Source organism: Hyla sarda, unplaced genomic scaffold (assembly GCF_029499605.1).
Source record: "Hyla sarda isolate aHylSar1 unplaced genomic scaffold, aHylSar1.hap1 scaffold_58, whole genome shotgun sequence".
Taxonomy (NCBI): domain Eukaryota; kingdom Metazoa; phylum Chordata; class Amphibia; order Anura; family Hylidae; genus Hyla; species Hyla sarda.
In genome coordinates this window covers 145,032-169,112 of record NW_026610592.1, presented here as the reverse complement: position 1 = coordinate 169,112, position 24,081 = coordinate 145,032, and the positions used below count along the sequence as shown (strand labels likewise).

At 44.6% G+C, this 24,081-nt stretch overlaps 1 long non-coding RNA gene across 1 annotated transcript; it reads right to left on the bottom strand.

Moving 5' to 3' along the window:
* Positions 1-57: 57 nt before the first annotated feature.
* LOC130340265 (uncharacterized) lies at positions 58-12,374 on the bottom strand. Its single transcript, XR_008880425.1, has 3 exons — positions 12,058-12,374; positions 1,363-1,437; positions 58-1,261 (listed from the first exon to the last, which is right to left on the bottom strand). It is a non-coding gene; the product is annotated as an uncharacterized LOC130340265 (long non-coding RNA).
* Between the last annotated feature and the right edge of the window lie 11,707 nt (positions 12,375-24,081).

The following is a 24,081-nucleotide window of genomic DNA, read 5'->3' as shown; positions in this document are numbered from 1 at the left end:
CCCAGCATGCCTGGGCAGTGTAGGCATGCTGAGAGTTGTAGTTTGGCAACATCTGGAGGGCTACCGTTTGGGCAACACTTTAAAAGTGGTCTCCAAACTGTGACCCTCCAGATGTTGCAAAACTACAACTCCCAGCTTGCCGAGACAGCCTTTGGCTGTCTGGGCATGCTGGGAGTTGCAGTTTAGCAACCACTAGAAGGGCAGCAGTAAATATTGCTTTACTGCCACCTTTCTTTCCCCCCTCCCACCGTCACTTCCCTACCTGCGCCGCTGATCTCCGCTGTCTCTACCGATGAACGGCAGTCCGCACGGCATCTTCTGCACAGGTACAGGCCGCCATCTTCTCCCCCTGTTCTGCCCGACATCCAGGGGTGGGCAGAGCGGGGGGTTTCCATGGCAACCCCCTGTCGTGCACTGCCATTGGTCAGAACTCATTTCTGACTAATGGCAGGGGACAGGAGGAGATTGCAGCGCTGAAACCTCGCTCCTATCCTTCAGGATGATCGGGGCTGTCACTGACAGCTCTGATCATCCCTATTTTCCGCGTGATGGGGTCACTAGAGACCCGATCATCCCGAAATAGGAGAAAATCGCATGTCTGAATTGACATGTCATTTTTTCCGATCGCCAACATGGGGGTGTCTCAGGACCCCCCTCGGCGATGTGCCGGGATGCCTGCTGAATGATTTCAGCAGGCATCCCAGTCCGGTCCCCAACTGGCTAGCGGTGGGGACCGGAATTCCCACGGGCGTATCCATACGCCCTACGTCCTAAAGGACTCGGGATGCAGGGCGTATGCATACGCCCTACGTCCTGAACAGGCTAGAGGACTTGAACCTGATTGTCTCATATCTCTGCTAGGTCCCAAGTGAGAGGAGTTTAGGCCTAGTCAGAACTCATTTTCCAGTTATCTCCAAAATCCTGCTTCCTGCTCCAATGAGAAGAATTTTTCTTGTCAGTAAAAAGTAGTAGCTGAGCAAGGACTCTTCTGCATACACTTAACTCATTGTTGGCTTCCAGTCATGCTAAGTGCTGTGTAGCTATCGCATCACGAGCAACTTTAATCCACACCCTGTGGCAGGAAATTGGGCCGCAAACTGAAACCTGAGCAGGGTCTCTACAGTAGAGTGTGTGTATAAAAATATATATATTTAAATAAACATATCCCAGCGCTGAAAGGGTTAAACAATAGAGATACTTTTATTGTTGAATGTTGATGTAATCTGCAGATAGTGGTAATAATCCTCAATGTGTCGATGGTCTAGATAAAATAAAATGAATACGTGTATAATGAGCTGTAGTGCCCGGGTATACCTACAAGTAGATCTACAATGTAATGCACTTACACAACGTTGTACTTACCTCTATGTATGCATAGATGTGTAACTGTCCCTGATGCCAGGTGGCAGTGTGTGGTAAAGAAGAGAGCGTGATATCCTGGATAAATAAATAAATTAAAGGGTTAAGTATAAAAGCACAAGAATGGGACTTGCAGGTTATTCGCTTGGTAAATAGTCCGTACCCCTTAAATATTGATGACAGTTGTATTCTTTGGGATCAGGCTATATAGTAGTTATACACCTCTCTTTATTTACACATTGGCCCTCATTTACTATTGCAAACCCGACATGTTTAAAATTGTCATTTTCTGACCCCTATAACTATTTTATTTTTCCGCGTATGGGGCGGTATGAGGGCTCATTTTTTTGCGCCGTGATCTGAAGTTTTTATTGGTACCATTTTTGCATTGATAGGCCTTATTGATCGCTTTTTATTCATTTTTTCATGATATAAAAAGTGACCAAAAATGCACTATTTTGGACTTTGGAATTTTTTTGCGCGTACACCATTGACCGTGCGGTTTAATTAACAATATATTTTTATAATTCGGACATTTCCGCACGTGGCGATACCATATATGTTTATTTTTATTTACACTGTGTTTTTTTTTTGATGGGAATAGGGGGGTGATTCAAACTTTTAACCCCTTCAGGACGGAGCCCATTTTGGCCTTAAGGACCGGAGCGTTTTTTGCACATCTGACCACTGTCACTTTAAACATTAATAACTCTGGGATGCTTTTAGTTATCATTCTGATTCCGAGATTGTTTTTTCGTGACATATTCTACTTTAACTTAGTGGTAAATTTTTGTCGATACTTGCATCCTTTCTTGGTGAAAAATCCGTAATTTGGAGAAAAATTTTAAAAATTTTGCATTTTTCTAACTTTGAAGCTCTCTGCTTGTAAGGAAAATGGATATTACGAATAAATTTTTTTTGGTTCACATATACAATATGTCTACTTTATGTTTGCATCATAAAATTGACGTGTTTTTACTTTTGGAAGACACCAGAGGGCTTCAACGGTCAGCAGCAATTTTCCGATTTTTCACAAAATTTTCAAACTCAGTATTTTTCAGGGACCAGTTCAGGTTTGAAGTGGATTTGAAGGGTCTTCATATTAGAAATACCCCATAAATGACCCCATTATAAAAACTAGACCCCCCCAAAGTATTCAAAATGACATTCAGTCAGCGTTTTAACCCTTAAGGTGGTTCACACGAATAGCAGCAAAGTGAAGGAGAAAATTCACAATCTTCATTTTTTACACTTACATGTTCTTGTAGACCCAATTTTTGAATTTTTACAAGGGGTAAAAGGACAAAATGTTTACTTGTATTTGTAGCCCAATTTCTCTCGAGTAAGCACATACCTCATATGTCTATGTAAAGTGTTCGGCGGGCCCAGTAGAGGGCTCAGAAGGGAAGGAGCGACAAGGGGATTTTGGAGAGTACGTTTTTCTGAAATGGTTTTTGGGGGGCATGTTACCTTTAGGAAGCCCTTATGGTGCCAGAACAGCAAAAAAAAACCCACATGGCATACCATTTTGGAAACTAGACCCCTCGGGGAATGTAACATGGGATAAAGTGAACCTTAATACCCCACAGGTGTTTCACGACTTTTGCAAATGTAAAAAAAAATAATAATAATTTTACCTAAAATGCTTGTTTCCCCAAAAATGTTTTATTTTTAAAAAGGGTAATAGCAGAAAATACCCCTAAAAATTTGAAGCCCAATTTCTCCCGATTCAGAAAACACCCCATATGGGGGTGAAAAGTGCTCTGCTGGCGCACTACAGGTCTCGGAAGAGAAGGAGTCACATTTGGCTTTTTGAAAGCAAATTTTGCTCTGGGGGCATGCCGCATTTAGGAAGCCCCTATGGTGCCAGGACAGCAGAAAAACCCCCACATGGCATACCATTTTGGAAACTAGACCCCTCGGGGAACGTAACAAGGGGTTAAGTGAACCTTTATACCCCACAGGTGTTTCACGACTTTTGCATATGTAAAAAAAAAATTTTTTTTTACCTAAAATGCTTGTTTTCCCAAAAATTTTTCATTTTTAAAAAGTGTAAAAGCAGAAAATACCCCCCAAAATTTGTAACACAATTTCTCCCGAGTGCGGCGATACCCCATATGTGACCCTAAACTGTTGCCTTGAAATACGACAGGGCTCCAAAGTGAGAGCGCCATGCGCATTTGAGGCCTAAATTAGGGACTTGCATAGGGGTGGACATAGGGGTATTCTACGCCAGTGATTCCCAAACAGGGGGCCTCCAGCTGTTGCAAAACTCCCAGCATGCCTGGACAGTCAACGGATGTCCGACAATACTGGGAGTTGTTTTGCAACAGCGGGAGGCTCCGTTCTGGAAACAGTGGCGTACCAAACGTTTTTCGTTTTTTATTGGGGAGGGGAGGGGGGCTGTGTAGGGGTATATGTATATGTAGTGTTTTTTACTTTTTATTTTATTTTTTGTGTTAGTGTAGTGTTTTTAGGGTACAGTCGCACGGGCGGGGGTTCACAGTAGTTTCTCGCTGGCAATTTGAGCTGCAGCAGAAAGTTTGCGGCAGCTCAAATTTGAAGCCAGATACTTACTGTAATCCTCCGCCCATGTGAGTGTACCCTGTACGTTCACATTGGGGGGGACATCCAGCTGTTGCATAACTACAACTCCCAGCATGCCCGTTGGCTGTCGGTGACTGCTGAGAGTTGCAGTTTTGCAACAACTGTAGGCACACTGGTTATGTATCACTGAGTTTGTGACCTAACTCAGTGTTTCACAACCAGTGTGCCTCCAGCTGTTGCAAAACTACAACTCCCAGCATGTACGGTGCATGGTGTACGGTGACTGCTGAGAGTTGTAGTTTGCAACAGCTGGAGGCACACCGGTCGTGAAACACTGAGTTAGGTAAAAAAAAACTCTGAGTTTCACAACCAGTGTGCCTTCAGCTGTTGCAAAACTACAACTCTCAGCAGTCACCGACAGCCAACGGGCATGCTGGGAGTTGTAGTTATGCAACCAGCAGATGCACCACTACAACTCCCAGCATGCACTTTAGCTGTTTGTGCAAGCTGGGAGTTGTAGTTATACAACAGCTGAAGGTACACTTTTCCATAGAAAGAATGTGCCTCCAGCTGTTGCAAAACCATAAGTCCCAGCATGCCCATAAGGGAATGCTGGGAGTTGTGGTGGTCTGCCTCCTGCTGTTGCATAACTACAGCTCCCAGCATGCCCTTTTTGCATGCTGGGAGCTGTTGCTAAGCAACAGCAGGAGGCTGTCACTCACCTCCAACGATCCAGACACTGCAGGTCAGTCCCGCCGCCGCCGCTGCTCCTGGGGCCCCGATCCCAACATTAACGCCGGTGATCGGGGTCCCCAGCACCCGGGGTGCACGTCCCGCACCCGCTCACGTCCTCCAGAGGGGAGGAGCGGGTGCGGGAGTGACACCCGCAGCAGGCGCCCTGATTGGTCGGCCGGTAATCCGGCCGACGAATCAGGGCGATCGTGAGGTGGCACCAGTGCCACCTCACCCCTGCAGGCTCTGGCTGGAGACCCGATTGACCCGGAATCGCCGCAGATCGCTGGACTGAATTGTCCAGCGATCTGCGGCAATCGCCGACATGGGGGGGCATAATGACCCCCCTGGGCGATATGCCGGGATGCCTGCTGAACGATTTCAGCAGGCATCCGGCTCCGGTCCCCAACCGGCTAGCGGTGGGGGCCGGAATTCCCACGGGCGTATGGATACGCCCTCGGTCCTTAAGGACTCGGGATGCAGGGCGTAGCCACGGGTCCCGGCCGTTGTTAGAGGCCGGGCCACGCCTCGATCTATAACGGACACATGACGTTCTATAACGGACACATGACGTTCCAGTACGTTATGTGTACTTAAGGGGTTAAAGTAGAACCCCACCAGTAGGTTGATATTGCTCCTTGTAGGTAATTCCCTCAGTAATGCTCCCAGATAGGTTATGTCCCAGTAGGTAGGCAGTAGGTCATTCAGCTAGATAAGTTGTACTTAATGCCCCCTGCAGGTATGTAATAGACAATGCCCCCAGTAGGTAGTAAGTTATTCCTCCCGGTAGGTAATGCCCCTGAGTAAATAATACTCCCAGGAAATAGTGCCCCCCCCCAGGTAGGTAATGTCCAAGTAGGAAGTGCCATCAGTAGGTAGTACCCCCAGGTAGGTTATGTCCTAATAGGAAGTACCATCAGTGGGTAGTTCCTCCAGGTAGGTCACGCCTCCAATAGGTAGCTCCACCAGGTAAGTAATGCCCTGGGTAAATAGTAGCAGCCCCTGTGCTGATTGTAAAGGGCCCTCAGCCCATCCTGGCGTCTAAGTGAGTAGGGGGCAGTGGCGTTGCGACCGGTGTGCGGGGGGTGCAGCCCGCACCGGGTGACACCATCCTGATGGGGTGACACTAGGTACGCCCCCGGTCCTCAGTTGCGCTGTCTCCGAACTAGCAGCACTCCCCCCCCCCCCCCCCCCGTCCTCACTTGCGCTGTCTCTGTACTAGCACCCCCCCCCGTCCTCACTTGCGCTGTCTCCCTACTAGTAGGACCATCCCCCCCCCCCCCGTCACCTGCACAGTGAACCGGCCTGCGCCCCCATGCCTTCTGTTGCGCCGGCCCGACGTGCCTCTGCAGGGCCGTGCAGGAGGACGTGACGTCACTCGCAGAGCGCCCCGAGAGAAGGAGCGCTGCGCTGGTTGGGTGAGTGAGTGTATGTCTGTCTCACTCTATCTCTGTTTGTGTGTCTCTGTCTGTGTGTGTGTGACTCTGTGTGTGTGTGACTCTGTGTGACTCTATGTGTGTGTGTGTGACTGTGGGTGACTCTGTGTGTGTGTGACTGTCTGTGTGTGACTTTCTGTGTGTGTGTGTGTCCAGGGGCGGACACAGACAGCAGAGGGCCCTTGTGCAAAGAATGTGCCTGCCCCCCCCCCCCCAAAAAAAAACATCTATTGTTCAGGACCCCCCCCTCCATGTGTCACCTACTCAGGTGGACCCCCATATGTCACTTGCTCGGGAAGACCCCCCCCCCTGTATAAGTATCTAATTATTTATTAAGGGCTCCCATATGCCGCAGCTCATTCAAGCCCCCCACATTAGGTAGCATAGCTTTCCCACGTTAGGTAGCATAGATTCCCCACATTAGGTAGCATAGATTCCCCACATTAGGTAGCATAGTTTCCCCACATTAGGTAGCACAGATTCCCCACATTGGGTAACATAGTTTCCCCACATTAGGTAGCATAGTTTCCCCACATTAGGTAGCATAGTTTCCCCACATTAGGTAGCATAGTTTCCCCACATTAGGTAGCATAGTTTCCCCACATTAGGTAGCATAGATTCCCCACATTAGGTAGCATAGATTCCCCACATTAGGTAGCATAGTTTCCCCACATTAGGTAGCACAGATTCCCCACATTGGGTAACATAGTTTCCCCACATTAAGTAGCATAGTTTCCCCACATTAGGTAGCATAGTTTTCCCACATTAGGTAGCATAGTTTCCCCACATTAGGTAGCATAGTTTCCCCACATTAGGTAGCAAAGATTCCCCACATTAGGTAACATAGTTTCCCCACATTAGGTAGCAGTTTCCCCACATTAGGTAGCACAGATTCCCCACATTAGGTAGCACAGATTCCCCACATTAGGTACCATAGTTTCCCCACATTGGGTAGCACAGATTCCCCACATTAGGTAGCACAGATTCCACACATTAGGTAACATAGTTTCCCCACATTAGGTAGCCATAGCCCCCACGCAAACACACAGAGACACAGACACACACACAGACACACTTAACTGCCCTGCACAGCGCTTCTCCTCTCCGGCGGCGGCCTGACGAGTGACGTCACTGACGTCCTCCTGAGCAGGTCTGCAGAAGTACGTCACTTGTGCGACGTCCCTCGTCAGACCCCGGTCGGCCGGAGGCAGACTCACTGTCTAAAGTGCCCGCTGTGCTATTATACCCCGCAGCTGCTTTAGAACAGTGAGCAGCGGCGGCGCCAACCCTACCATGAACCTACTAGGCACAAAAAAAGGGGGGCAGCAAAATGCCACCCCTGAAAAGTGCCACTTGGGACTTATGGTCCCACCGGGTCCCATGGTAGGGCCAACCAGAGGCGGCTCTAGACTTTGTGAGGCCTTCGGCGAAACTTGAACATGAGGCCCTGCTTTATTTTCTGCTGAAATTACATGGTGGTCCAGCTGTGAGATGGTTATACTGTGACATCACTGTGTATTATCCCTGTACTGTGACATCACTGTGTATTATCTCTGTACTGTGCCATCACTGTGTATTATCCCTGTACTGTGACGTCACTGTGTATTATCTCTGTACTGTGCCATCACTTTGTGTATTATCTCTGTACTGTGACATCACTGTGTATTGTCCCTGTACTGTGACATCACTGTGTTTTATCCCTGTACTGTGACATCACTGTGTGTATTATCCCTGTACTGTGACATCACTGTGTATTATCTCTGTACTGTGACATCACTGTGTATTATCCCTGTACTGTGACATCACTGTGTATTATCACTGTACTGTGACATCACTGTGTATTGTCCCTGTACTGTGACATCACTGTGTGTATTATCCCTGTACTGTGACATCACTGTGTATTATCTCTGTACTGTGACATCACTGTGTATTATCTCTGTACTGTGACATCACTGTGTATTATCCCTGTACTGTGACATCACTGTGTATTATCCCTGTACTGTGACATCACTGTGTATTATCCCTGTACTGTGACATCACTGTGTATTATCACTGTGTATTATCCCTGTACTGTGACATCACTGTTTGTATATTATCCCTGTACTGTGACATCACTGTGTGTATATTATTCCTATACTGTGACATCACTGTGTATAGTATCCCTGTACTGTGACATCACTGTGTGTATTATCTCTGTACTGTGACATCACTGTGTATTATCCCTGTACTGTGACATCACTGTGTATTATCCCTGTACTGTGACATCACTGTGTATTATCTCTGTACTGTGACGTCACTGTGTATTATCCCTGTACTATGACATCACTGTGTATATTATCCCTCCCTGTACTGTGACATCACTGTGTGTATATTATCCCTGTACTATGACATCACTGTGTATATTATCCCTGTACTGTGACATCACTGTGTATTATCCCTGTACTGTGACATCACTGTGTATTATTCCTGTACTGTGACGTCACTGTGTATTATTCCTGCACTGTGACATCACTGTGTGTATTATCTCTGTACTGTGACATCACTGTGTGTATTATCCCTGTACTGTAATGTCACTGTGTATTATCCCTGTACTGTGACATCACTGTGTATTATCTCTGTACTGTGACGTCATTGTGTTATCCCTGTACTATGACATCACTGTGTATATTATCCCTCCCTGTACTGTGACATCACTGTGTGTATTATCTCTGTACTGTGACATCACTGTGTATTATCCCTGTACTGTGAAATCACTGTGTGTATTATCTCTGTACTGTGACATCACTGTGTATTATCCCTGTACTGTGAAATCACTGTGTGTATTATCTCTGTACTGTGACATCACTGTGTGTATTATCTCTGTACTGTGACATCACTGTGTGTATTATCCCTGTACTGTGACATCACTGTGTGTATTATCCCTGTACTGTGACATCACTGTGTATTATACATGTACTGTGACATCACTGTGTGTATTATCCCTGTACTGTGACATCACTGTGTGTATTATCCCTGTACTGTGACATCACTGTGTGTATTATCCCTGTACTGTGACATCACTGTGTATTATCTCTGTATTGTGACATCACTGTGTATTATCCCTGTACTGTGACATCACTGTGTATTATCCCTGTACTGTCACATCACTGTGTATTATCCCTGTACTGTCACATCACTGTGTATTATCCCTGTACTGTGACATCACTGTGTATATTATCCCTGTACTGTGACATCACTGTGTATATTATCCCTGTACTGTGACATCACTGTCTATATTATCTCTAAACTATAACATCACTGTGTGTTATCTCTATACTGCAACATCACTGTTGATACTTACACTGCACTGTGACATCACTGTATATATTAAGCCTGTATACCCTAATGTCACTGTACATATTTACCTTGCACTGCGAGTGACAATACAGGGTAAATATGCACAATGACATCACAGTTCAGAGTTAATATAAACAGTAATGTCTCTGTACAGGGACAATAAACAGTTTTGCCACTACAAGGTTAATAAACGCAGTGTTGTCACAGTAGAGGGTAACTATACAGTGATGTCATTGTACCGGGAAAATATACACAGTGAAGTCAGCATTCAAGAATAATAAACTGTGATGTCACTACAGGGTTGTTATACACAGTGACATCAAATTACAGCATGAAGCACAGTGATGTCAGTTTATTATGAAGCACAATGATGTCACAGTTTATTATGAAGCACAGTGATGTCACAGTTTATTATGAAGCACAGTGATGTCACAGAGACTGCAGAATGTACAACTGTACGTATGATAAAGATGGCGGGATGCTATCGAAACGTCACACATACATGGGGGAATAAAACACTTTGTTTTTGCACCTTATCTGGGAGTGCCGCTGGATCTTTAGTTTTGTAGATAGATAGATAGATGATATATAGATAGATAGATAGATAGATAGATAATAAATATAAGATAGATAGATGATAGATAGATATGAGATAGATAGATAGATAGATGATAGACATGTGATAGATAGATAGATAGATAGATAGATAGATGATAGATAGATAGATAGATAGATAGATAGATAGATAGATAGATAGATAATAGATATGAGATAGATGATAGATAGATATGAGATAGATAATAGATATGAGATAGATAGATAATAGATATGAGATAGATGATATATAGATAGATAGATAGATAGATAATAGATATAAGATAGATAGATGATAGATAGATATGAGATAGATAGATAGATGATAGACATGTGATAGATAGATAGATAGATAGATAGATAGATAGATGATAGATAGATAGATAGATAGATAATAGATATGAGATAGATAGATGATAGATAGATATGAGATAGATAATAGATATGAGATAGATAGATAATAGATATGAGATAGATGATATATAGATAGATAGATAGATAGATAGATAATAGATACAAGATAGATAGATGATAGATAGATATGAGATAGATAGATAGATGATAGACATGTGATAGATAGATAGATAGATAGATAGATAGATGATAGATAGATAGATAGATAGATAGATAATAGATATGAGATAGATAGATGATAGATAGATATGAGATAGATAATAGATATGAGATAGATAGATAGATAATAGATATGAGATAGATGATAGATAGATAGATAGATAGATATGAGATAGATAGATAGATGATAGACATGTGATTGATAGATAGATAATAGATATGAGAGATAGATAGATATGAGATAGATAGATAGATAGATAGATAGATAGATAGATCAGTGTATCCCAGCCAGGGGGCTTCTAGCTATTCCAAAACGACAACTCCCAGCATGTCTTTGGCTTTATGAGCATACTGGGAGTTGTAGTTTTGCAACAGCTGGAGGCCCCCTGGTTGGGAAACACTGTTCTATCTATCAATCATCTATCTATCTATTTATCTATCCATCTATCTCCTATCTATCTATCTATTCATCCATCTATCTATATCCATCTATCTATTTATGTATCTATTTTTCTATTTATCTATCTATCTCATATCTATCTCAGATAGATGAGAGATAGATAGATGAAAGATAAATAGATATGAGAGATAGATAGATACATAAATAGATGGATATATAGATAGAAAGATAGATAAATAGATGATAGATAGATAGATACTATCTATCTAAAACAAATAAAAATGGCACAACCAAAATAAAGAAATTAGATAGAAGTCGGGGTGCCCGCATACTTGGAACCTGGGTCCACTGGTTCCTCAGTCGGGACAAAGAACAATATGATGCAGCACGCCACAAGTTTGCAGAAAATGGTGGTTTATTCCATCATGTGCATAGACTATGCACATGATGGAATAAACCACCATTTTCTGCAAACTTGTGGCGTGCTGCATCGTATTGTTCTTTATCTATCTATCTATCTATCTTTCTATATCCTATCTATCTATATCATATCTATCATCTATCTGTCATCTATTTATCTATCTTTCTATCTATCTATCTATCTATCTATCATCTATCTCTCATATCTGTCTATCTTTCATCTATCTCTCATCTATCTGAGATAGATATGAGAGATAGATAGATAAATAGAAAGATAGATACATAGATAGATGGATAGATATATAGATATGAGATAGATAGATATGATATAGATAGATAGATAGATATGAGATAGATAGGAGATAGATATGAGATAGATAGATATGAGATAGATAAATAGATAGATAGATAGATAGATAGATAATAGATAGATGAGAGATAGATAGATAGATAGATGATTGATAGATAGATAGATCAGAGTTTCCCAACCTGGGGGCCTCCAGCTGTTGCAAAACTACAACTCCCAGTATGCTCATAAAGCCAAAGGAATGCTGGGAGTTGTAGTTTTGCAACAGCTGGAGGCCCTCTGGTTGGGAAACACTGAACTATCTCCCACTGTCTCCTACAACTTTCCCCCTCTCCCCCAAGCAAGTTACTTACTTTAAAAGGGCAGCATGAGCAGTGGGCACTGGGCAGGTAAGTCTTCCATACTGGTGGTGTCCGGGCCTGTATACACACAGCGGGCCTGCTCCACAAGGTCCAGTATACAGGGGAGTGAGAGAGGGGGAGGAGCTTCCTGTCTGCTCTTCCCAGTCTGCATAGCGCAGCCCCTGCGTGGTGACAGGGCTGCAGGCTGAAGATTTATTTAAAAAAAGGATGCGGAGTAGATGGCTCCGGGGGGCGGGGGTGCAGCGGGGGCTCGGGCCCCTTACTGGTGAACTAGCTGTACCCCCCTGATGGCCATGAGAGCTGCTAGTGACATACTGCTGCTAGGGGGGGGGGCAAAAGGGGGGGCAATCATGATGTAGGGGGGGCCGTGCCCCCCGTGCCCCCCCTAGAGACGCCACTGGCTGCAGGGGTGGTTGAACGCAGCGTCCATCTGGGTGCTGTCAAACTTGCTGTGGTCGGGGAGTATGCGGTGGTCTAATGCTCGCCTCTGGGGCCGGACCTGGAGAGGGCAGCGGCCCCCTCTCACGCTGGGCCCCTGTGCAGCTGAACCGGCTGCACAGGCGATATGTCCGCCCCTGTGTGTGTCTCTCTGTCTGTGAGTGTGTGTGTGTGTGTCTCTCTGTCTGTGAGTGTGTGTGTCTCTGTGTTTGTGTGTGTGTCTGTCGCTAGACTTGTGCACTAGAAAAATTTTCGTTTAATTTCGTTTCGTTTTTTCGTTTTGGAAAAAAATTTCGGTTCGGCAATATTTTCGGTTTAGATTTTTCGGATACATTCGGTATTCGGGTATTCGTGTTGTTTTTTTCGGATACATTCGGTATTCGGGTACATTCGGTAAATCTTTTTAGTCTTTTTTTGGACTTTAGCGATCCTAATAAATAATGGAGATACCTTTTTTATTAAAATTTTGCAGGGTATCATAAAAAAATGATAATAAAAAAGATACAGTGGTGATGAAAAAAATTGTATCTAACGAAATGTATCTTTTTTATTATGAAATGTTTATTCATTTTTAAACAGGGATCAATTTATGTGAGCGGGTAAAGCACTAAAAATGGAGCTGACAATAATGAAAATGTAGTGTGTGCGTGTTTTTCACTTTTTTTTAAACATTTTTTAGGTAGTACTACTACTCCCAGCATGGAACACACTCTTCCATGATGGGAGTAGTAGTTACCTGTACTAATTGACAGATTGCAGGGGTCCCTTGCGATCATCTTGTATAATGTATAGATGCGGCAGCTGCTCTTCTATGGTCCCCTGCACTCACGTATATGTACACATATTCATATTTCCCGCAGAGCTGTGATTGGCCAGATGGTTCCAGCCAATCACAGCTCTCTGAGAGAAATAGGAATATGTGTATATATACGGCCGTGCAGGGGACCATAGAAGAGCAGCCGCCGCATTCATACATTATACTGGAGGATCGCAGCGGGTGTCAGGAGTGATACCTGCAGTGATCTTTCCTTTACTACAAGTACTACCACTCCCAACATGGAGTACACTCTGCTCCATGCTGGGAGCTGTAGTACCTGCATTAATAGACAGATCGCAGCGGGTGTCAGAAGTTACACTCGCTGCCATATGTCTATTAATGCAGGTACTACAGCTCCCAGCATGGAGAAGAGTGTGCTCCATGTTGGGAGTATTAGTACCTGCAGTAAGGGACAGACCCCAGCGGATGTCACTCCTCCTGACACCCGCTGCGATCCTCCTGATGTCAATGTCGGGATCAGCTGTTCTCAGGGCTACAGAGCCGGGAGAACAGCTGACGCTGAGCCGTAGGTATACATCGTATATCTACTGCCCAGCAAGAACTTACAGTGAGCTTGCAATGTGTATACAGTATACACATTGCTGGCTCACTTAACCCCTTGCTGAGCTGTGCGCTATGCGCAAGCCCAGCAAGGGAAGAGTTAACTTACACTGCTGGACAGTGTAGGTTAACCCTTTGTGCGGTATACACTGTATACAGCTATCTATAGATAGCTGTATACAGTGTATACAGAAGACGAAGTCCAGCTTACTTCCCTCGAGTCCCGGGCCGGGTTCGTGTAGCTCCGCCCCCTAGTGATGACGTCATTAGGGGGCGGAGCTACAGAAGGGAACAAGGCTAGTTTATCTGAAGCTCTGTTCACATTGTACGTTTTGTATAATGTGAACAGACCCTTCTGGCAGTGTCTACCCAGACAGGGAGACTCCAGCTGTTGCTAAACTACAACTCCCAGCATGCCCAGACAGCCAAAGGCTGTCTGGGCATGCTGGGAGTTGTAGTTTTGCACCAATTGGTGGCTCCCTGTTTGGGTAGACATTGCTTCATGGGTGCTCTCCCCAGCGGACAGTGCCAAAAATGTCATAACCAATTTTTTGTGTTTTTTTTTCTTCTCGTTTCAGATCCGTGTATGCAGAGGATTACTGCGGATTCGATGGATTACATCGGATTGTTTTTTTTCCCTTTAATAAAATGGTTAACGAGGGCTGTGGGGGAGTGTTTTTTTAAATAAAATAATTTTTCCAATGTGTTGTGTTTTTTTGTTTTTTTTTATTACATTTTCAGGGTTAGTAGCGGAAGCTGTCTTATTGACGGAATCCATTACTAGGCCAGGGCTTAGTGCTAGCCCCAAAAACAGCTAGCGCTAACACCCAATTATTACCCCGGTACCCACCGCCACAGGGGTGCCGGGAAGAGCCGGTACCAACAGGCCCGGAGCGTCAAAAATGGCGCTCCTGGACCTAGGCGGTAACAGGCTGGCGTTATTTAGGCTGGGGAGGGCCAGTAACAATGGTCCTCACCCACCCTGGTAACGTCAGGCTGTTGCTGTTTGGTTGGTATTGTGCTGAGAATGAAAATACGGGGAACCCTATGCGTTTTTTTTTTAAATTTAAATAAAAAAATAAAAATAAAAAAACGCATAGGGTTCCCCGTATTTTCATTCTCAGCCAGTTCTTGCTGGGCAGTAGATATACGATGTATACCTACGGCTCAGCGTCAGCTGTTCTCCGGGCTCTGTAGCCCTGAGAACAGCTCATCCCGACATTCACATAAGGACGATCGCAGCGGGTGTCAGGAGAAGTGACATCCGCTGGGATCTGCCCCTTACTGCAGGTACTAATACTCCCAACATGGAGCACACTCTGCTCCATGCTGGGAGCTGTAGTACCTGCATTAATAGACATATGGCAGCGAGTGTAACTTCTGACACCCACTGCGATCTGTCTATTAATGCAGGTACTACAGTTCCCAGCATGGAGCAGAGTGTGCTCCATGTTGGGAGTATTAGTACTTGTAGTAAAGGAAAGATCACTGCAGGTATCACTCCTGACACCCGCTGCGATCCTCTTGTATAATGTATAGATGTGGCGGCCGCTCTCCTATGGTCCCCTGCACGGCCGTATATATACACATATTCCTATTTCTCACAGAGAGCTGTGATTGGCTGGAACCATCTGGCCAATCACAGCTCTGCGGGGGACCATAGGGGACCATTCGTCATATATTCGCGAATATTCGCATATTCGTTAACCCTCGTTTTATTTTCGCACATGAGAAAGTTCGTGTATGCGAAAATTAACATGTGGAAATTCGCATATGCGAAAATTAGCATATGCTAAGTTTTCGCATATGCGAATTTCCGCACGTCAGTCTCACACAGTAGTATTACAGCCTTCTTTACACCACACAACCTGGAAGCAGAGAGGGGTGATCACTGTGATGTGTACTGTGAAGAAAAAAAAAACAAAAAAAAACGAATATTCGTAATTACGAATATATAGCGCTATATTCGCGAAATTCGCAAATTCGCGAATATGCGATATTCGCGAATAATATTCGAATTGCGAATATTCGCGAGCAACACTAGTGGTATGTACCATCTGAATTAGATAAGGAAAGACTATAGAGAAGACGTCACCTGTAATCACTGATATCATTGTGTATTCTCCTCACTATAGAGAAGACGTCACCTGTAGTCACTGATATCATTGTGTATTCTCCACACTATAGAGAAGACGTCACCTGTAATCACTGATATCATTGTGTATTCTCCTCACTATAGAGAAGACGTCACCTGTAGTCACTGATATCATTGTGTATTCTCCACACTATAGAGAAGACGTCACCTGTAGTCACTGATATCATTGTGTATTCTCCTCACTATAGAGAAGATGTCACCTGTAGTCACTGATATTATTGTGTATTCTCCTTACTATAGAGAAGACGTCACCTGTAGTCACTGATATCATTGTACATTCTCCTCATTATGTCCTATCAGAGCTGTAGTCACTTGTCAGTTCTACAGTTATGGTGAGTGAAACTACAACTTCCAGCATAACCTAACCACTGCATAAAGGGTTACTCTACTGGAAAACATTTTTTTAAATCATCTGGTGCTACAAAGTTAAACCGATTTATAAATTACTTCTACTTAAAAATCTTAATCCTTCCAGTACTTATTAGCTGCTGTATAAGTGATTCACAGGAAGTTCTTTTTTTTAAATTTATTTTCTGTCTGACCACAGTGCTCTGTGCCGACACCTCTGTCCATGTCAAGAACTGTCCATAGTAGGAGCAAATCTCCATTGCAAACCTATCCTGCTCTGGACAGTTCCTAACATGGACAGACAGAGCACTGTGGACAAGCTGGAAAGAATTACACAACTTCCTGTGGAGAATACAACAGCTTATAAGTACTGTAAGGATTAAGATTTTAAATAGAAGTAATTTAAAAATCTGTTTAACTTTCTGGCACCAGTTGATATAAAAGTAAATGTTTTCCAGTGGAGTACCCCTTTAAGTAATTCTGGGAGCTGTATATTTAAATGGTGAAAACTTCTTTAACACTTTCCCATTCTGTGGCAACTGGTATATCTGATTATTATACTGGAATTTCTCACAATGCGCTACAACAGTGGTGTCTGTCACAACAGGCTAAAAACTTACTGGGGGGGGAGGTATGGGGTGACACAATTTTCTACCGCACCGGGTGACACCAACCCTAGCAACGCCCACTGGTAGGGGGCACAGGGAGGGTTGTTAGCTGGAAGACCTGGAATAAAGGGCTGGCAGCGAGATAGATATGAGATAGTTAGATATGAGATAGATATAAGATAGATATAAGATAGACAGATGGATATATAGATATATATGAGATAGATAGATAGATAGATAGATATGAGATAGATAGATAGATATGAGATAGATGCAAGTTCTGTGCTCATAGCAGAGGTCACAGATCAAAGGTTGACATTCCTCTGGCGCTCGCAGGATCCGTCTTAGTGGTCAATCAGGTGAAGACTTCAGATTTGATAAAGAATGCAGTCTTTATTTCTTCATATAAAACTGACAACGCGTTTCGAGGGATTGCCCCTCTTTCTCAGGTCATGGGTACAGTGACAGATAACATGATGCTTTTTATATACGAAAAAACCCGCAAAAAAAAACGGTATGTGGGCAGGTCGGGTGACGTCACTGACATGCGTGCGTGTCAGGGAGGAACAGAAAGAAAAGGTAAACAAAGGAACCATGTGCTTTGCGATGTTACAAACCGTATTATAAGTGGTCATTAAGTCATTATTCTGTAAGTATATGACAGAGAGGAACATGTTTACTAGGTGATTTTGAGTTTTGTGATGTTTTTATGGAGGTGGATTCACCAGGTATCGAGTATTCAAATGCTGACAACTAGTGTCCTCCAATTACAGGTGCGTGCTGTTGCTACGTGTCTATGATGTTGATATGGTCCCTGGTGGCTGTCACCGTCCTCCGCTGCAGTTGGCAAGTCGGAGGGTCGGCGTACAGGGGGCTGTGGAGGTGCCTGGAAGCCGCTGTAGTCTCCCTGCGCATGCGCGGACAGCCGTCTGTCAGCGAGGCTGAGTGAAAGTAAGTGGGTCGCAGATTCAAGAAGAAATAAGAAACAAGACGACACCATTGGAAACATGAATGAAAACAGAAATAAAAACGAAGACATGGACTCTACCATCAAAATATTCAATCTATCTACCCATATCCTAAATTCCGACGAAACATCACTTCTGCAGAAGGGCTTATCTTTCTGCCCTCACAACAATCCGGCCAAATTTGATGTATTTTTAGACCTTCATAAATTCACCCGCCGTCTGACATTGCAGCGTCATTTCACACTTCCCAACACCCAAAAAAAAAATTATAAGAAGGACGAGGATCATGGAACCACTGGAAAACACCCTGATATAAATATCAAATCCAAATTCTATCCGGTAGAAAGTCAGGGGTTTAGACTGAAAACCTTCCATGAATTGGTAGCAGAAGATCTAAGGAAACTGCCAGATCGATTCCCACAGAAATCCCGAGAGGGTCACCTTACATGTGGAGAAAAACAAGCCCTAAAAACTCTAAAAGAAAACAAGGATATCGTCATCAGACCAGCCGACAAGGGTGGGAGACTGGTTATCCAGGACTATATAGACTACCACCAGGAGGCCTGCCATATTCTGGAAGATACAAACTACTATAGAAGAGTCAAAGGTGATCCTTTCCCCACATTAAAAAAGGAACCATCAGGCAGCCAAGTAAAATCAATGGATTAATAAAATCAATGGATTAATAAATCCATTGATTTTACTTGGCTGCCTGATGGTTCCTCTCTGCGCCAGACAAACTCCTGACTCCCTGGTCATTCGGTTTTGATTTTACTCTTACCCAGGAGGGCTGCAGTGGACCTTCTTCTATATCTCTTCTGCTCTTAACCTTGTTGTGTGTGGGCGCACAACCAACTTTGGTAAGCGGCTTGGGAATTACCGTCCCCTACCCCCACCTGCAAGATCTACTGATCCCGCACATGAGGCGCCTTCCTCCCTCTCTCTAGATTCCACATTAAAAAAGGAGATCCTGTCCCTACTCAACGACGGTCTTAGCAAAAAAATAATTTCAAAACAAGAGAAAAAGTTCATGTTCATACAAAATCCCTCTGTCCCCTATTATTACCACCTTCCCAAAATTCACAAGAACTCCACATGCCCCCCTGGGAGACCCATCATCTCCGGGATAGACAGTAGTACCTGTAACATGTCACAGTACCTGGATCTTATATTACAGGAATATGTCCAAAATCTCGATAGTTATTTGAAGAACTCCGATCAACTTATTTCACTAATGAAACCCATACCATGGGTAGATGACATGATCCTGGTAACAATGGACGTGACGGCGTTATACACCAATATACGCCATGACCTTGGAGTCCAGTGTACCAGATATTTCCTAGAAGAGGACCCTGATGTCCCCACGGAACAGGTCACATTTCTAACAACTTGTCTGGAAACAGTCCTTAAAAATAATTTCTTCCAATATGATGGACAAACATTCCATCAAATACGTGGCACCGCCATGGGCACGAAAGTAGCCCCTGCATTTGCCAACCTATTCATGGGGCGCTTCGAAGATACGTTCATTACCAGTTCACCAAATATGCCAGACTATATAAGAGGTACATAGACGACCTCTTTATCCTATGGCAAGGTCCGATGGACAAAATAAATCAATTGGTGGTAGAGATTAACAACAACGACTGGGGGATAACCCTCACCCCAAATTTCTCCGCAGATAAAGTGGAGTTTTTGGATTTGGAGATCACCCATAAAGAAGGAGCTATTATAACATCCACGTTCTTCAAAACTGTGGACTCAAACAGTTACATCTGTTTCCACAGTGGCCATTACAAAAAATGGAGGGAAAACACACCCTTCGGACAATACAAAAGGGTCAGAAAAAATTGTACCCGAGGACACGACCTTCGCGACCCAGGTTAAGACCCTGGAAAAACGCTTTCTGGCCAAAGGATACCCGAAAACACTGATCCAAAATGCTTATTCCAGGACCAAGGCACTAAGCCAAGAGGAGCGCATGGATAAAAAAACAGACCTACCGACCAAGCAAAAAGAAAGGAGCGACACAAAAAAGAACCCCTACAACTGCAATTTTATCACAACATACTCTGCCGGCCAACAAGCCATAAAAAACATTCTACAGAAACATTGGCATATTTTACAGTCCGATCCCTACCTGAAAGAAATCGTCCCAACCAAACCCAGGATTACATTCCGCCGAGCACCCACCCTGAAAGGAATGATTGCCCCAAGCAAACTAAAAAGACATACCCTAAAACAGGAACAGGGACATCAAGGGAAGAAAGGATCATTCCGGTGAAACAAACCAAGCTGCCTATGTTGCCAAACCATCCGTCATGACGAATCACACTTCTCCAGTACCAACACTGGACAATCCTTCCCCATAAAGAAACACCTCACATGTCATTCCAACTACATTGTGTATCTCATCCAATGTGAATGTGGAAAGCAATAAGTAGGTAGGACAACACAACCCCTACATATCAGATTGAACCAACACCGGGCCAACATAAGGAAAGGTTACCAACTGCATGGATTATCGCGCCACGGCAGCCGACATCATCCTGGAAGCACCAACCCCATAACAATTATACCAATTGACCAAGTGCCTGGACACCTTACCAACAGATTTGAAGCACTAGTCAGAAAAGAGATGTTTTGGATCTTCAGCCTGAATTCCTTACAGCCTCAGGGCCTGAATGAAATAACAGAATTAATACACTGACCTCTACATTAATATCCTCCTCCCCGTCCTATAAATTGAGCATCCCAAGAAATATCCCAAAACAAAGAGTCCATGCCAGGAGCTAAACCCCCTGCTCCTCGGCCCCCACACAGTCCTAAGCTGTACACCGTTTTACTCTGCCCATAGACAGGCATGCATATCTGGACTGAGAAATGCGTTCTATCCGGGACGATATGAGATATGAGATAGATATGAGATAGATAGATAGATATGAGATAGATAGATATGAGATAGATAGATATGAGATAGATAGATATGAGATAGATAGATAGATAGATATGAGATAGATAGATAGATAGTTGATAGATATGAGATAGATAGATAGATAGTTGATAGATATGAGATAGATAGAAGATGAGATAGATAGATAGATATGAGATAGATAGATAGATAGATATGAGATAGATAGATAGATATGAGATAGATAGATATGAGATAGATAGATATGAGATAGATAGATATGACATAGATAGATAGATAGATATGAGATAGATAGATAGATATGAGATAGATAGATAGATATGAGATAGATAGATATGAGATAGATAGATATGAGATAGATAGATAGATAGATATGAGATAGATAGATAGATAGTTGATAGATATGAGATAGATAGAAGATGAGATAGATAGATAGATATGAGATAGATAGATAGATATGAGATAGATAGATAGATATGAGATAGATAGATATGAGATAGATAGATATGACATAGATAGATAGATATGAGATAGATAGATATGAGATAGATAGATAGATAGATATGAGATAGATAGATAGATATGAGATAGATAGATAGATATGAGATAGATAGATATGAGATAGATAGATAGATATGAGATAGATAGATAGATATGAGATAGATAGATAGATAGATAGATATGAGATAGATAGATAGATATGAGATAGATAGATAGATAAATATGAGATAGATAGATAGATATGAGGTAGATAGATATGAGATAGATATGAGATATATATTAGATAGATAGATAGTTGATAGATATGAGATAGATAGATATGAGATAGATAGATAGATATTAGATAGATAGATATTAGATAGATAGATAGATAGTTGATAGATATGAGATAGACAGATGGCTTTGGCTGTCTGGGCATTCTGGGAGTTGTAGTTTTGTAACAGCTGGAGGCATACTTGTTGAGAAACATTGAGATAGTGTATATTTACCCCCAACTCGTTTCTCAAATAGGGTGCCTACAGCTGTTGCAAAACTACAACTTCCAGCATACCTTTGGCTGTGTGGGCATGCTGGGAGTTGTAGTTTTGCAATTTTGGAACAGCTGGGGGCACCCTTGTTAAGAAATAATGAGATGGCGATAAATAGACATTATCTCAATGTTTCATTACCAGGGTGCCTCCATCTGTTGCATGAGATAATGCCTATAGACCTCCCAATAATCCCCAAATTGCAACCTGCACACACGACCCCCCTCCTCCTAGAAAGTGACTTCCTTTGATGGGCAGGACCCAGCTGTAGGTATTGGAAGGCTTCCTCGGTGAGCTGGTGTCAGTCTGTGGAGAAGGTCATGTGCTCCTGCTCCACCAATAGAGTGAGGGGGGCGGGGCCGGACCTCTCTGCTCTCCTCATCCCAGGCAGACAGTGCAGCCCCTGCGCTGATATCACAGGGCCCGCATGCCGCAGGTGTAAAGACAAAACGTGTCTGGCAGCAGCCGCCCCCTCTGGCTCAGGAAGTGCCCGACCGTCAGTCTGGGAGCAGGAGACTGCTTTACAGCGGTTCTGTGCGGGGGCTGCTGCAGGGGGGTGCAGCTGGGGTCCGGTGCATTGCCGTGGAATGAGATTTGCCATAGAATGAGATGGTCCGCCTCCATCACATCCTATTGGCTCTCTCTTGTCACGTGACATATTTAAACGTCACGCATCGATGCGCACAGCAGTGTCAATTTGGCTATCACAGGGAGAGGATCTCCTCACCCTGTGATAGCTGAAGCTGCACGGAGGTCTCATGGCCTCTGTGGCCCGACAGAAGTTCACACATGTACGCAGCTCATACGGCTGCCTCATATACATTTACTGTTGATCCACAGCGCTATCGGGATCCCGATGCCCGATGGCGCTGTCATCAGGATCCCCACGCCCGCAGCTCTACACCCCGTCCCCCGCATCTCTACTCCCCGTCCCCCGCAGCTCTACTCCCCGTCCCCCACATCTCTACTCCCCGTCCCCCGCAGCTCTACTCCCCGTCCCCCGCAGCTCTACTCCCCGTCCCCCGCAGCTCTACTCCCCGTCCCCCGCAGCTCTACACCCCGTCCCCCGCAGCTCTACTCCCCGTCCCCCGCAGCTCTACTCCCCGTCCCCCGCATCTCTACTCCCCGTCCCCCGCAGCTCTACTCCCCGTCCCCCGCAGCTCTACTCCCCGTCCCCCGCAGCTCTACTCCCCGTCCCCCGCAGCTCTACTCCCCGTCCCCCGCAGCTCTACTCCCCGTCCTACGCAGCTCTACTCTCCATCCCCTGTGAACGCTCAGGGAGCGATCCACATCGCTATGGGGATTCCTACGCCCGATGGCGCTGTCATCAGTGTGCGTCCCCGCGAGCGCCCCATGCCCGCTGCTCTACTCCCCGTCCCGTTAACGCTCAGGGAGCGGGGAACAGAAAGTAGAGCATCGGGCGCAGGTAAAGTAGTACTGCGCATGCGCAGCACTACGCGAATAACTTAACCTGCGCCCGATGCTCTACTTTCTGTTCCCCGCTCCCTGAGCGTTAACGGGACGGGGAGTAGAGCAGCGGGGGACGGGGAGTAGAGCTGCGGGGGGCGGAGGACGGGGAGTAGAGCTGCGGGCATGGGGCGCTCGCGGGGACGCACATTGATGACAGCGGCATCGGGATCCTGATAGCGCTGTGGATCAACAGTAAATGTATATGAGGCAGCCGTATGAGCTGCGTACATGTGTGAACTTCTGTCGGGCCACAGAGGCCATGAGACCTCCGTGCAGCTTCAGCTATCACAGGGTGAGGAGATCCTCTCCAAATTGACACTGCTGTGCGCATCGATGCGTGACGTTTAAATATGTCACGTGACAAGAGTGAGCCAATACGATGTGATGGAGGCGGACCATCTCATTCTATGGCAAATCTCATTCCACGGCAATGCAGCGGCCCTGCCAACCAGAAGGCCTCCAGCTGTTACAAAACTACAACTCCCAGCATGCCCGGACAGCCAAAGGCTGTCCGGGCATGCTGGGAGTTGTAGTTTTGCAACAGCTGGAGGCACACTGGTCTATAGTGGAACTTTCCATGCGTCAGGTAAACGCGTATGTACAAGTTTAACTCTTTCCTGCTGCAAATATTTTTATTTTATGTGATGGCGTTTTGTTTGTGTGTGTGTGTTGTTTTTTTTTTTTGCC